The 13111-nt window shown below is 42.3% G+C and overlaps 1 protein-coding gene across 4 annotated transcripts in view; it reads right to left on the reverse strand.

Moving 5' to 3' along the window:
* Nucleotides 1-13111, reverse strand: part of LOC106580141 (EGF-like repeat and discoidin I-like domain-containing protein 3) — a 304272-nt gene that overhangs the window by 35029 nt on the left and 256132 nt on the right. The window lies entirely within an intron of this gene.

A 13111-nucleotide genomic window follows, 5' to 3' on the forward strand; every position in this document is an offset into this window, starting at 1 on the left:
ATACCTGATGTGTTGTATTGACTTTAAACCTCTCCCATTGAAAAACACAGGGGTTTAGGAATATTTTGGCACTTCCTATTGCTTCCACTAGATGTCACCAGCCTTTACAAAGTGTTTTGAGTCTTCTGGAGGGAGATCTGACCGAACAAGAGCCATGGAACGGTGATGTCCCATTAGACACCTGGCGCGCTACTTCATGTTGGGTACCCTCGTTCCAATACGTTATAAAAGGCTATGCATTCGTCCACCTTGAATATTATTCATGTTCTGGTTAAAAAGGCCCTAATGATTTATGCTATACAACGTTTGACATGTTTGAACGAACGGAAATATATTTTTTCCCCTCGTTCATGACGAGAAGTCCGGCTGGCTTACATCATGTGCTAACGAGACGGAGATTTTTGGACATAAATGATGAGCTTTTTTGAACAAAACTACATTCGTTATGGACCTGTGATACCTGGAAGTGACATCTGATGAAGAGAATCAAAGGTAATGGATTATTTACATAGTATTTTCGATTTTAGATCTCCCCAACATGACGTCTAGTCTGTATCGCAACGCGTATTTTTCTGGGCACAGTGCTCAGATTATTGCAAAGTGTGATTTCCCAGTAAGGTTATTTTTAAATCTGGCAAGTTGATTGCGTTCAAAAGATGTAAATCTATAATTCTTTAAATGACAATATAATATTTTACCAATGTTTTCTAATTTTAATTATTTAATTTCTGACGCTGACTTGACTGCCGGTTATTGGAGGGAAACGATTTCCTCAACATCAATGCCATAGTAAAACGCTGTTTTTGTATATAAATATGAACTTGATAGAACTAAAAATGCATGCATTGTCTAACATAATGTCCTAGGAGTGTCATCTGATGGAGATTGTAAAAGGTTAGTGTATCATTTTAGCTGGTTTTATGGTTTTGGTGACCCTGTCTTTGACTTGACAAAACATTACACACAACTCTTGTAAATGTACTGTCCTAACATACTCTAAATTTATGCTTTCGCCGTAAAACCTTTTTGAAATCGTAAAACGTGGTTAGATTAAGGAGATGTTTATCTTTCAAATGGTGTAACATAGTTGTATTTTTGAAAAATTTGAATTTTGACATTTATTTGGATTCAAATTTGCCGCTCTTGAAATGCACCTGCTGTTGATGGAGTGCACCACAGGTGGCACGCTAGCGTCCCACCTAGCCCCAAGAGGTTAAAAGCACAATAATCATAAACGTTCCTCTCAATGCATCAATCTCAGCAGTAATGGAGAATCCATCAGTGATCCAATCATTCCCTTGTTTTGAAGTAGTTTTACCGTCCATTTCTGATCCATTTCCCTGCTGGACCAGATCCCTTTGCACTTGGACAATTATGACAGGGCGGCGTTTGATCCCTTACTCCATGATGAATCACATTACTCTGACAGGCACACAGTCCAGCCGCTAGATGAGAAAATATCCAGCGGGGCAGTTGTTCAGTGTGGCAGATGAATCAGAATGTATCCCTTTGGACTCTGGTGTTGGAAGCCTGACTTCTTCCCTCAGCTGGGGCTCAGTCACTTAGGGCCCAGAGAGGGGAGAGGTCAAGCTTGTCTTTCACATATCCCTGGTGCTATGCAGAATATCAGAAAGGGAAGAGGACAGGATGGAACATTGTCTTCATGTGTGAATATATCTGTTAAACCATGTGAAGGGATGGCGTGATTAATGGGGAACCAATTACTTGTCTCCACAATGTCTGTGCGCAAGTCACTCCCTCCTTTGGCATTGGGGGAAGGTGTATGGCAGTGTCTGGAACCATTGTATGTCCCCTCTGATGTTGCACTTATCTTGGGATAGTGTATGACCTAGAGACTCACTCCCCTCAGTGAGCTTGTCCAGGAGTGGATCAAGAGGGGGTTTACTTGAGATGGGAGTATCTAGAGTTGACAATTGATATATGCCATTGGATGAGTTGGTGTTTTTGTACTATGAAGTTCCAGGAACGAGATTAGAACCTCGTTATAGGGACCAAACTGAACAATAATTTACAGCGAATGTTATCTGGCTAAGGGATACTCCTTTCTCAAATATAAAGTCCCTTTGTGAACTGTTCCTAAGATCTGTGGTTCGTCATGTACGTTGAGAGGGGTGTATCTTGGCTATAAAAGATCTTTGTACTTTTGTGTTGTCACTTTCAATGGTTCATTAGAGATGGCACATAATTGAAAGTCAATTGCTTTTGCAAAGCTCTTATTATTAACCTGTTAGGGCTAGGGGGCAGCATTGACACGGCTGGATAAAAAACATACCCGATTTAATCTGGTTACCACTCCTACTCAGTAACTAGAATATGCATATACTTATTACATATGGATAGAAAACACCCTAAATTTTCTAAAACTGTTTGAATGGTGTCTGTGAGTATAACAGAACTCAAATGGCAGGTCAAAACCTGAGAGATTCCTTTACAGGAAGTGGCCTGTCTGACCATTTGTTGAACTTGTTTTCCATCTCTATCATTTACTAAGGATCTCTGCTCTAACGTGACACTTCCCACGTCGTCCATAGGCGCTCAGAGCCCGGGAAAAAACAGAATGTCGTCATTCCAGCCCCAGGCTGAAACACATTATCGCCTTTCTCAAGTGGCCGATCAAGAGACACTAGCTTATGCGCGTGACCCCGACCGCCCCCGCCTTTGGGATTTTTTTCCTCTGTTTGCCGAAAAGGAGATTCCCTGTCGGAATATTATCGCTTTTCTACGAGAAAAATGTCGTAAAAATTGATTTTAAACAGCGGTTGACATGCTTGGAAGTACGGTAATGGAATACTTAGAATTTTATTGTCACGAATTGCACCAAGCGCGTGACACTTCTTTACTATTTCGGATAGTGTCTGGAACGCACGAACAAAACGCCGCTATTCGGATATAACGATGGATTATTTTGGACCAAACCAACATTTGTTATTGAAGTAGCTGTCCTGGGTGTGTATTCTGACGAAGACAACAAAAGGTAATGACATTTTTATAATAGTAAATATGATTATGGTGAGTGCTAAACTTGCCGGGTGTCTAAATAGCGAGCCCGTGATGCCTGGGCTATGTACTTAGAATATTGCAAAATGTGCTTTCACCAAAAGCTATTTTAAAATCGGACATATCGAGTGCATAGAGGAGGTCTGTATCTATAATTCTTAAAATAATTGTTATGCTTTTTGTGAACGTTTATCGTGAGTAATTTAGTAAAATGTTAGCGAATTCCCCGGAAGTTTGCGGGGGTATGCTAGTTCTGAACGTCACATGCTAATGTAAAAAGCTGGTTTTTGATATAAATATGAACTTGATTGAACAAAACATGCATGTATTGTATAACATAATGTCCTAGGGTTGTCATCTGATGAAGATCATCAAAGGTGAGTGCTGCATTTAGCTGTCTTCTGGGTTTTGGTGACATTATATGCTGGCTTGAAAAATGGGTGTCTGATTATTTCTGGCTTGGTACTCTGCTGACATAATCTAATGTTTTGCTTTCGTTGTAAAGCCTTTTTGAAATCGGACAGTGTGGTTAGATTAACGAGAGTCTTATCTTTAAATGGCTGTAAAATAGTCATATGTTTGAGAAATTGAAGTAATAGGATTTTTAAGGTTTTGAAAATCGCGCCACAGGATAGCCGTGGCTGTTACGTAGGTGGGACGAATTCGTCCTGCCTAGCCTAGAGAGGTTAAAGATGTAGTTTAAGTATAACTCTGACTGGTGTGTGAAGTTTGTAACTCTCCTCATTGGTAATGCAGAAATTAGCCAACACATTAGCAACAGATGTAGGATCTTAATTTCATCATCGTGTCGCAGGACAATTAAACACTTGTAGTGTATTTGAGGACTACGTTTCCCCTCTTTTCAGATTTGTTTATGTACAGTAGCTGAGCTCACTCCACTGCCTATAGGTAGCTGCTGCTCAGTGTGCCGCTGCCGCTTCCCCCAATCCCCCACTTGATAAATATTTCTAGTTTAGCCAAAAATGTCATCATGTACACAAAAGACATGGTCGACATGTTTCAAACTATTGCAGTCCCTGCCTCCGTAGGCTAAGGATCTTCCCCTTTTTTTCAATTTTCACCTAAAATGTCATACCCAAATCTACCTGCCTGTAGCTCAGGCCCTGAAGCAAGGATATGCATATTCTTGATACCATTTGAAAGGAAACACTTTGAAGTTTGTGGAAATGTGAAAGGCATGTCGGAGAATATAACACATTAGATCTGGTAAAAGATAATACAAAGAAAATGTTTGTTTTGTTTGTACCATCATCTTTGAAATGCAAGAGAAAGGCCATAATGTATAATTCCAGCCCAGGTGCAAATTAGATTTTGGCCACTAGATGGCAGCAGTGCATGTGCAAAGTTTTAGACTGATCCAATAAACCATTGCATTTCTGTTCTAAATTGTGTATCAAGACTGCTTATTTGTTTATTAAAAACTTTTCAAAACTGTGCACTCCTCGAACAATAGCATGATATTCTTTCACTGTAATAGCTACTGTAAATTGGATAGTGCAGTTAGATTAACAAGAATTTAAGCTTTCTGCCAATATCAGATATGTCTATGTCCTGGAAAATTGTCTTGTTTCTTACAACCTCATGCTAATCGCATTAACCTACATTAGCACAACCGTCCTGTGGGGGACCCACCGATCCTGAAGAAGGCATAAGCCCACTTTCATGCTATTTCTTTCAGGAGCGGAGTTAGGGTACTGCAGCTATTTACATGTTGGGGCACTGGGCGATGCAAAATTAATTTGCCCATTGTCAGACTCTGGTTAACTCCATTTGGCTGCCCAGAGGTGGAAAAGCTAACTAGCCTACTTGTGTGACACTTGCATGATCATTGAGAAGCAAAATAGCTATTTAGGGACTGTGTGTGGTTAAAATACATTTTTTTTTGCCACAGTGCAGACCTCAAGTGGGGAGTTACATGCAGCTATCTAGGCAGCATATCAAACACAAGCAAGACACACAAACGCACTCTAATTAATATTATTTTTGCACCATTATTGCAAACATTGTCTAAGCAGGCAGTCAAAGTAGAAGTTATTTTTTCAGGAACTCTGGTTAGTGGCTACGATATGACAGCAACTACAAAGATTAGTCTACATCACACAAAAAGCTGATTGTTTTTGCTCTGATGCAATTAATATAGGGACTGCTTCCTGCTTGTGCATCTGAAATATCCACAGTTACAACCACAGTCATTGGTTACAACAGAAAGCGAAGGCTGTAGCCTTCATAATATACATTTTTTGGTAATGTTTGTTTAAAGTGTTGTGTTTTGTATTTATTTAATCTGTTCAGAAATATGAGGCAAAAGCATAGGCTACATCATCATGGTTCAGAAGAGGGTGAGTAAAGAGAGAAACATGAAGGGAAGGGAATGTGATCCGGATCCTTAGCTTTGAGAAAGAGGTTTCCGGAGGGGCAGAGCGTTTGCGAAAACTGTATTCGCAGCCACAGCCTTAATTATGATCCATGTAATAATTCACATTTCTTGTTGTTGTTCGATTATTTTCATGCTGTAGCAAAATGGCTCAAATTAATATCCTACATCTGTTGGGGTTGTTGCTACTACATTAGCGTGGAGACTCACTGATGTGTGACTAAGGCAGTACGCTGTGTTTAGTATTATCAGAAACCAATTACACACAGACCGAACTGGTTCTCTCTCAAAGTTTCAGGCAGAAGTTCTCTCACCCCCACTCCCCGTCATCAGAGCTTGGTATAATTATCAAGATGTCACAGACACGCACCACACATATTTATCACTGCACTGGAGATAATTAACTGTGAAACCGAAGGGGCCGAGGGATGACAAACGAGCAGGTGAAATTAGATTACTTTATAGCTTGTTTATAAACTTTGCAGATTGTTGAGACCAGAATAAATGGATACAACAGAACTGAAGTAGCATGATGACCCAGGCATTGTGCAGGTGGTTCTTCCTGATTACTGGAGTTATTTGTTATGCCAGTTGTTTCACTCAAACAACTCAAAGCCAGTCACATGCAGTCAGGGTAGGCAGGGTAGGCAGTGCTTTAAAAAAGCTGTTATGAAAAGCCAAATTAAAAATGTATAATTTCACAATGATTCTGCTGTTTTTTTATACTCAAAATCTCAACGTTTGCTAAAAAACAGCACCCTGGTGCTTTTCCTCAGAAAAGGAACCAGGGTATGCATGCCTTCTGTCCCATCCATTCAAATAGTTTACGCGTGTAGCCATTCCTGACTCCAGATGGACAGGGTAAGCATAGACCTTGCTGCTTTACCTAGTTTCATTCATTACATTGAGCAAATTTCAAATCGTACACGAGTATTGCCTAAACATGTTGTGTGAGTAAGTCTGGGGTAAGCTCTGCACATTCGGGCATGTCTACATAATTTGGCGTTCACATCGCTTGAACTCAACGAAGCTAGCTAGCAAAAACAACTTGACAAATGAACACTATGCTGCACCTAAAACAATTTTCCAAGTTTGATTTCGAAGGTAAACTTGGGATAATAACCAACACCTGCGTTTCCTGACCATCAGAGGAAGGGACAGAAAATCATCAGATCGGGAAAACGAAACCCTGCTGATGGCCTCTGGCTAGGATATCTGGCTGTCAAAGGCATCAACCGGCTTTCTGCTGATGGTCTATGGGGAGATTTTCAACGAAACTGATGTACTCTTTCGTGTTCTGGAGAATAAAATAATGGACATGGGGTTCTTCTTTGCACATTTCAGTGACACAATGAAAGTCGTGGATGCCTGGCAACATGAGTATGACACTTTCTATGATCAGTTTGATCACCGAGAGGTTCACCCTGAAAGACAGACGAATGGACTTAATTTAATTGAACTAAATGTGTTTTTCTTTGCAATTTGCGGGTTAGCCTACTGTTGAATGAACATAGAAATAGACAACATCCTTTTGATGCATTTGATTTATCAAGTTAGAATTTCATTTTGACACTTTTTTCATGTTTGAACTGCATTCTTCAATAATTTCAATTTTTGTTTTTATATGCAAATGTCATTATATCCTATTTTATTATATATGTGTGTGTGTAATAATATTTCACGTAATAATACTATTATGTGTGTGTTTGTGGGCTCCGCACATGGTGCATTGGAAGAATTGTAAATCCATTGTGAAGGGCTATGTAGTTTGTGTTGCAAAATATTCAGATGAAATGTGCCCATTATTGGTATTTTAGTGCCGCCTATTGGTTGTAACTCTGGAAGCTACATCGGTCTATGGCTGAGCTGAGTTCAGCAGTGAATCATTTTGTCACATGGAATTTATATATGGTGAAAATTGTTTTTCAATTTCGGTTAATAGGTTATGTCACTATGGTTGATGGATCTTTGTATTATACCTTTATTTAACTAGGCAAGCCAGTTAAGAACAAATTCTTATTTACAATGACGGCCTACCCCAGCCAAACCCTAACCCGGACGACGCTGAGCCAATTGTGGCGGCCCTATGGGACTCCCAATCACAGCCGGTTGTGATACTGCCTGGAATCGAACCAGGGTCTGTAGTGACACCTCTAGCACTGGGATGCCATGCCTTAGACCGCTTCACCACTCGGGTGCCCCTGTTGTATGGTGAACCTGGGTTTATTTGTAAGTAAATCTGGCTTTGATAATAGCTAGTCCCAACCCAGCCACCGACCTCACCACACATCACTGCACAAAGCACTAGAGTGATAGTACAAGAGGCCATGATTTGTTCTAAAATATTGTCTTGTCTGTATGAAGCGAGCTCTACAGATCCGGTCTACTTCAAAGAAAAGATGTAAGAATGAGCCTTATCATCAATCCTGCCTTATAGGGGAGAGGCTTGGGAGTACCCCCCGCTGTAATTTAACAAGCTATCCCAGTGAAGTCACCCCAACACAGTATCCAATCTATATATTTTAAGAAGCCAGTGCACATCAGGGATGCCACGGGTATGTATGGCTAAGAAGTTACGTCATATCTCCACAACATGAACCAAGATTTTAACTACCTCTCATAGGGCTCTCTGGGACATTCAAAGTGGGCTTGTAAAGCGTTTAATCTTCCTTGCAGAGTTAAAAGATGACACTGGACCACCAGAGCTGTGCTTACAGGCCATATTTCATCTCTTTGCCTGTGCCATGGGGATATGTAAGCTTATAAGAGAGGCTGTGTAGAGGGGCTTAAACCTGGTTTCCCGAGGTGAAAGCAATTTGCTTAAACTCCTCTGGTTCCTCACTTACAACTAAATAGGAAGCAGCACCTGTCGCTATATCTGTTTAAATAAGTACTATTTTACGCGTACTTAGGAATATTTTAGAGAAAGGGTGGGGGGTTCTGAAAGGTGTGTGACTGAGAAAATACATATCCCAGTATCCTTAACTAGGATTAACTAGATGATTATCATGGTCTACACAGTCCGCTGTTAGTCTAATACAGACACATCACTTAGGTCAAGATCTCAAAGATAATGGTGTTGTACAGTTTTTTGTGTGTGTGTTGTCATAGCAATGCATCCCCGTGTCTTATGGAGATTGAGTGATGGCGATGTTTAGCTTCCCGTGGAGATGAGAGGCATGCATTCCCACAGCTCCAAGCATTCTGCACAATCACTTTATAACAACAATGATTTCAACACTCACCACTGGGTTCCTCAATAGGCTATATGACCAGTTAAAGTAGTTGTACAGAGTAAAGTAGCAGTACAAAGAGAAGCAGTGGAAAGCAGTGGTGGGGTACATCGAGAATAAGGGAATTTGGGTAGACAAATAGGATAATATAATTTTATGAGATGCTGCTCTTGGGCGGCAACACTGCTAAACTCGATCACCACTCTATCACCAAACTATCTGAAGGGGTGATTTGGAGAGGGGAATGCTTTCATAACCTTTCACTCTTCCCAAGCAACTTGACTCAAGACATTTAGTACATAAAAATCTCAAAAGTTAGCAATTTAGTGTATATCAGTTTGAATAACAAACTAGAAAGCATTCTGTCGTCTGTCTAATGCTATTAGGTACATGGACCCAACGACTAAGACCAAACGGAAAGGTGCATTATGAATAATGACACTAGTCCAGCATAATGCCTAGTTTACATTCAAACAAACAGACTATCAGAAGTTAAGAGGCTGATTTTAAGCACTCCGTTCCTCCTTTGTTAATCTCTTTTCTGAGGACTGTTTAGCATAATCAGCCAACGTCTTAATACTGTTCTAACAGTAGCACTGCCAGATGTTCCATATGTACTCCGTGCTGTAGCAGGGACCTTGTGAAACTTGAAAAGCACCGTCTCTGGCATTTTCCTTTGCTATATGGACATGTTAATGTGCATAATTATCTAATCAGCTTATGCCAGCTGGAACGCTAGAAAGCTTGCTTCGACAGCTTCCAGCTTCAGTCTTGGAAACATCTTGAAAGATTTTAGTTCAGGCTTCTGATGTGTATCGCTTATCCCACAAGGCGTGAATAGAATAAGTAGATATATACCAAAATAGATAGTTTGTTAAGATATTACAGTGAGGGAAAAAAGTATTTGATCCCCTGCTGATTTTGTACGTTTGCCCACTGACAAAGAAATGATCAGTCTATAATTTTAATGGTAGGTTTATTTGAACAGTGAGAGACAGAATAACAACAAACAAATCCAGAAAAACACATGTCAAAAATTTTATACAATTATTTGCATTTTAACGAGGGAAATAAGTATTTGACCCCCTCTCAATCAGAAAGATTTCTGGCTCCCAGGTTTCTTTTATACAGGTAACGAAGTATTTGATCCTCTGCTGATTTTGTACGTTTGCTCACTGACAAAGAAATGATCAGTCTATAATTTTAATGGTAGGTTTATTTGAACAGTGAGAGACAGAATAACAACAAAAAATCCAGAAAAACACATGTCAAAAATGTTATCAAATGATTTGCATTTTAATGACGGAAATAAGTATTTGACCCCCTCTCAATGAGAAAGATTTCTGGCTCCCAGGTGTCTTTTATACAGGTAACGAGCTGCTTATGCTTTGGCCACAAATATGAGTACAGGGCGAGTCAACAATATTATTTGGTTATTAGTTGATAGAATATTAACTTCTAAAAGTGAACAATTACTTTAAGAGGTGCAGGGTTAAAGTTGAGGTGTCACGTACAGGTGAATGGCTAGGTGGTCAGGGGAATGGTGCTTGTGCACAGATGACCATACAGGTTGTTTATAGGTGTGAATGGCAGGTTGTGGTTACCAGGCAGGATACAGACAGGTTGCATTATGTTAAAATGACAATGGACACTCTTTTGTTGCTTTCAGACACTAGAGACTGTTTCTGTTTGAAAAAATACTTTTTTCTAATTTTGTCTTCTGACAAAGCTTAGAAAATAAGTATTTTTCAAACAGCAAAAGTTAATATGCTCTATTGACAAAATTGAACTACCTTTGTGAAAAATCACTCAACGGAGTGGCTATCGATCCGACTTTTCAGGACCTTTCTTCCCGCGCGCTAAAGCTTCTGTGACTATGCGGGATTCTCTCTTTACGCACAGTCTCTGCTCTAATCAAAGAGAACATGCTACTCTGGCGAATGGTGCTTGTTCAATAAAGAAAGGAAATCATTACATTTAGATAGGAAAAGCAACAGATCTACATCATCTTCTGAGCTGCCAAAAGTGGGAAAAAATAGCTTGATAGGGAGGAAGCTCTCTAGAGGAGGCATGACAGAGGCAAGGAGTCTTGGTGCAACGGGAGTTCTGTTTTTTAACAGTGTCTTCAGAGGGATTTTTCTTGTGCTACCTATTCTTATTCCTTTAATGGCAGAGCCAGTGCCAGAGGTAAACACTGAGGGAGGTACAGAACATTTGCCCGGAAAGGGAAAGAACTGCATTACCTCCTGGTGTAGCTCCTCCAGTTCAAGGTCTGTGGCCTTCTGTGCTTTTTCTATCTCATTAGATGTCTCCTTTTGAGATTGTTGAATCAGAAATTGTATTTCTCCTGTGTGAGAGTTCCTTCAGGTGAGAACACACTTCCTTCACAACAGAGGCTGACTCATCTGTTCTCTGTTTTAGTTCCTCCTCAAGATAGGTCATGGCTAGATGGTTAGTTTCTATGAGTGTTTTTAAACTTTGCATTTTCCCTTGAACATCCTGCTTTAGATAATCATGCAAATATTTCTGTCTCTGAACAGTTTGTTTTTGTTTTTCCTCCATTTGACGGAGATTGTCATGGATTCCCCCAATACTGCTGCTCATGCTGTGCACCAGCTCCGGAGGTGTACGTCACCGGCTTTCTAGGCGTCACTGAACTGGATTCATTACCACCCACCGTCATCTCGGCACTGTCCTGACGGGCCCTGGATTGGGGTGCTGCGGTCTGGGAAATGGGCGGACCCAAGGTAGAGTCCTATGAGCGATTAACTCTCCTCTTCCACTCGGCATTTGATCATCCTGTGGAGGGCCGAGGGGTGAGCGTCTACTCTGACTACGCCAGGGATCTAGGACCGTCAGAACTCTTGCCCTAGAGTTCCGGACCATCGTGGCCTCCACTGGACGGAAGGAGTTGGCTCTGGTCACTGTGTTCCGCAGCGGACTACGGGAGAAGGTACAGCTGGAGTTTCCCTGCAGTGGTGACAACCTGTCACTCGATCAGCTCATCAGCATGGTGATCCGGTTGAACAACCCCTGTGGGTCCGACAAAGACCTGAGCGGAATCTGGAGACCATGACTACACCTACTCCGTGGCCAGAGCCGATGGAGGTGGGCTCTGCACGTTGGCAGAGCGTAGGAGGTGGTGGTATCTGGGCTTCTGTTCCTATTGTGGATAGAGGGGTAATTTCTCCTCGACCTGCCCTCTATCCACAGATAAGTGAGGAGGTGACAAGCCAGGGAATACTCCTCCTCCCACCCAGGAGTGTCAGGGGAGGTGTCTCACAGACTGTCAACATCAACGGTGGAAAGTCCGGACGGTGCCCCTCAAGTGGATTTACCGGAGGAATGCCAGGATCTGCATCGGGTTTTCTCTAAGACCCATGCTACACGCCTGCCTCCTCATCGCCCCTGGGAATGTGCCATTGACCTGCTGTCTGACGCAGCCCTCCCGAGAGGACAAGTCAATCCATTCTCCTATGCTGAGACCGAGGCCATTGAGATCTAAGTACTGGAAAGTCTCCAACAGGGTTTTATATGCCCCTCTACGTCACCAGCCTCCGCAAGTTTCTTTTTTGTTAAAAAGAAAGATGTGGGGCTGCGCCTCTCCACTGATTATCAAACTCTGAATAAATCCACCGTCAAGTTCAGCTATACTTTACCCCTTAGCCCAGACACCTCCCGTTACGGAAAGCTCCTTCCCCTGTCAGTTCCACAACGACCCTGGTCTCACCTCTCGGTGGACTTTGTCACTAACCTTCCCCCCTCCCAGGGGAACACCACCGTTCGCTGTTTCCCAAAGCTTGTCGCCTCCTTCCTCTGCCTGAGCTCCCGTTGGCCATGCAAACCACGGAGGCTCTTTTTACCCCCATCTTCCGGCACTACGGGATCCTGGAGGACATTGTGTCAGATCATGGTCCTCAGTTCACCTCACGCATATGGAAAGCATTCATGGAACGCCTGGGGGTCACGGTCAGTCTCACTTCCGGTTACCTTCCTCAAGCTAATGGGCAGGTGTAGATGGTCAATCAGGAAGCGGGCAGGTTCCTGAGGTGTTACTGTCAGGACCGGCCAGGGGAGTAGTCAGATTTTTCTACCTTGGGCTGAGTACGTGCAGAATTCCCTCCTCCACTAACCTCACTCCTTTCTGTGTGTTGGGGTATCAGCCGGCCCTGGCACCTTGGCATCCGAGCCAGCCTGAGGCCCCTGTGGTGGATGAGTGGTTTCAGCACACTGAGGAGACCTGGATCACTGTGCACACTGATCTCCAGCAGGCCATGCATCGGCATAAGGAACAAGCCTACCGCCACCGCAGTGAGGCGGCTGTTTTCTTTCCAGGCGACCGTGTCTGGCTCTCCAATCAGAACCTGTCCCTCTGCCTGCCCTGCCGGAAGCTGCGCCCGCGGTTTGTGGATCCGTTTCAAGTCCTGAGGAAGATTAATGAGGTAACGTACCGTTTGCAACTCCC

This window comes from Salmo salar, chromosome ssa20 (assembly GCF_905237065.1).
Source record: "Salmo salar chromosome ssa20, Ssal_v3.1, whole genome shotgun sequence".
NCBI lineage: Eukaryota > Metazoa > Chordata > Actinopteri > Salmoniformes > Salmonidae > Salmo > Salmo salar.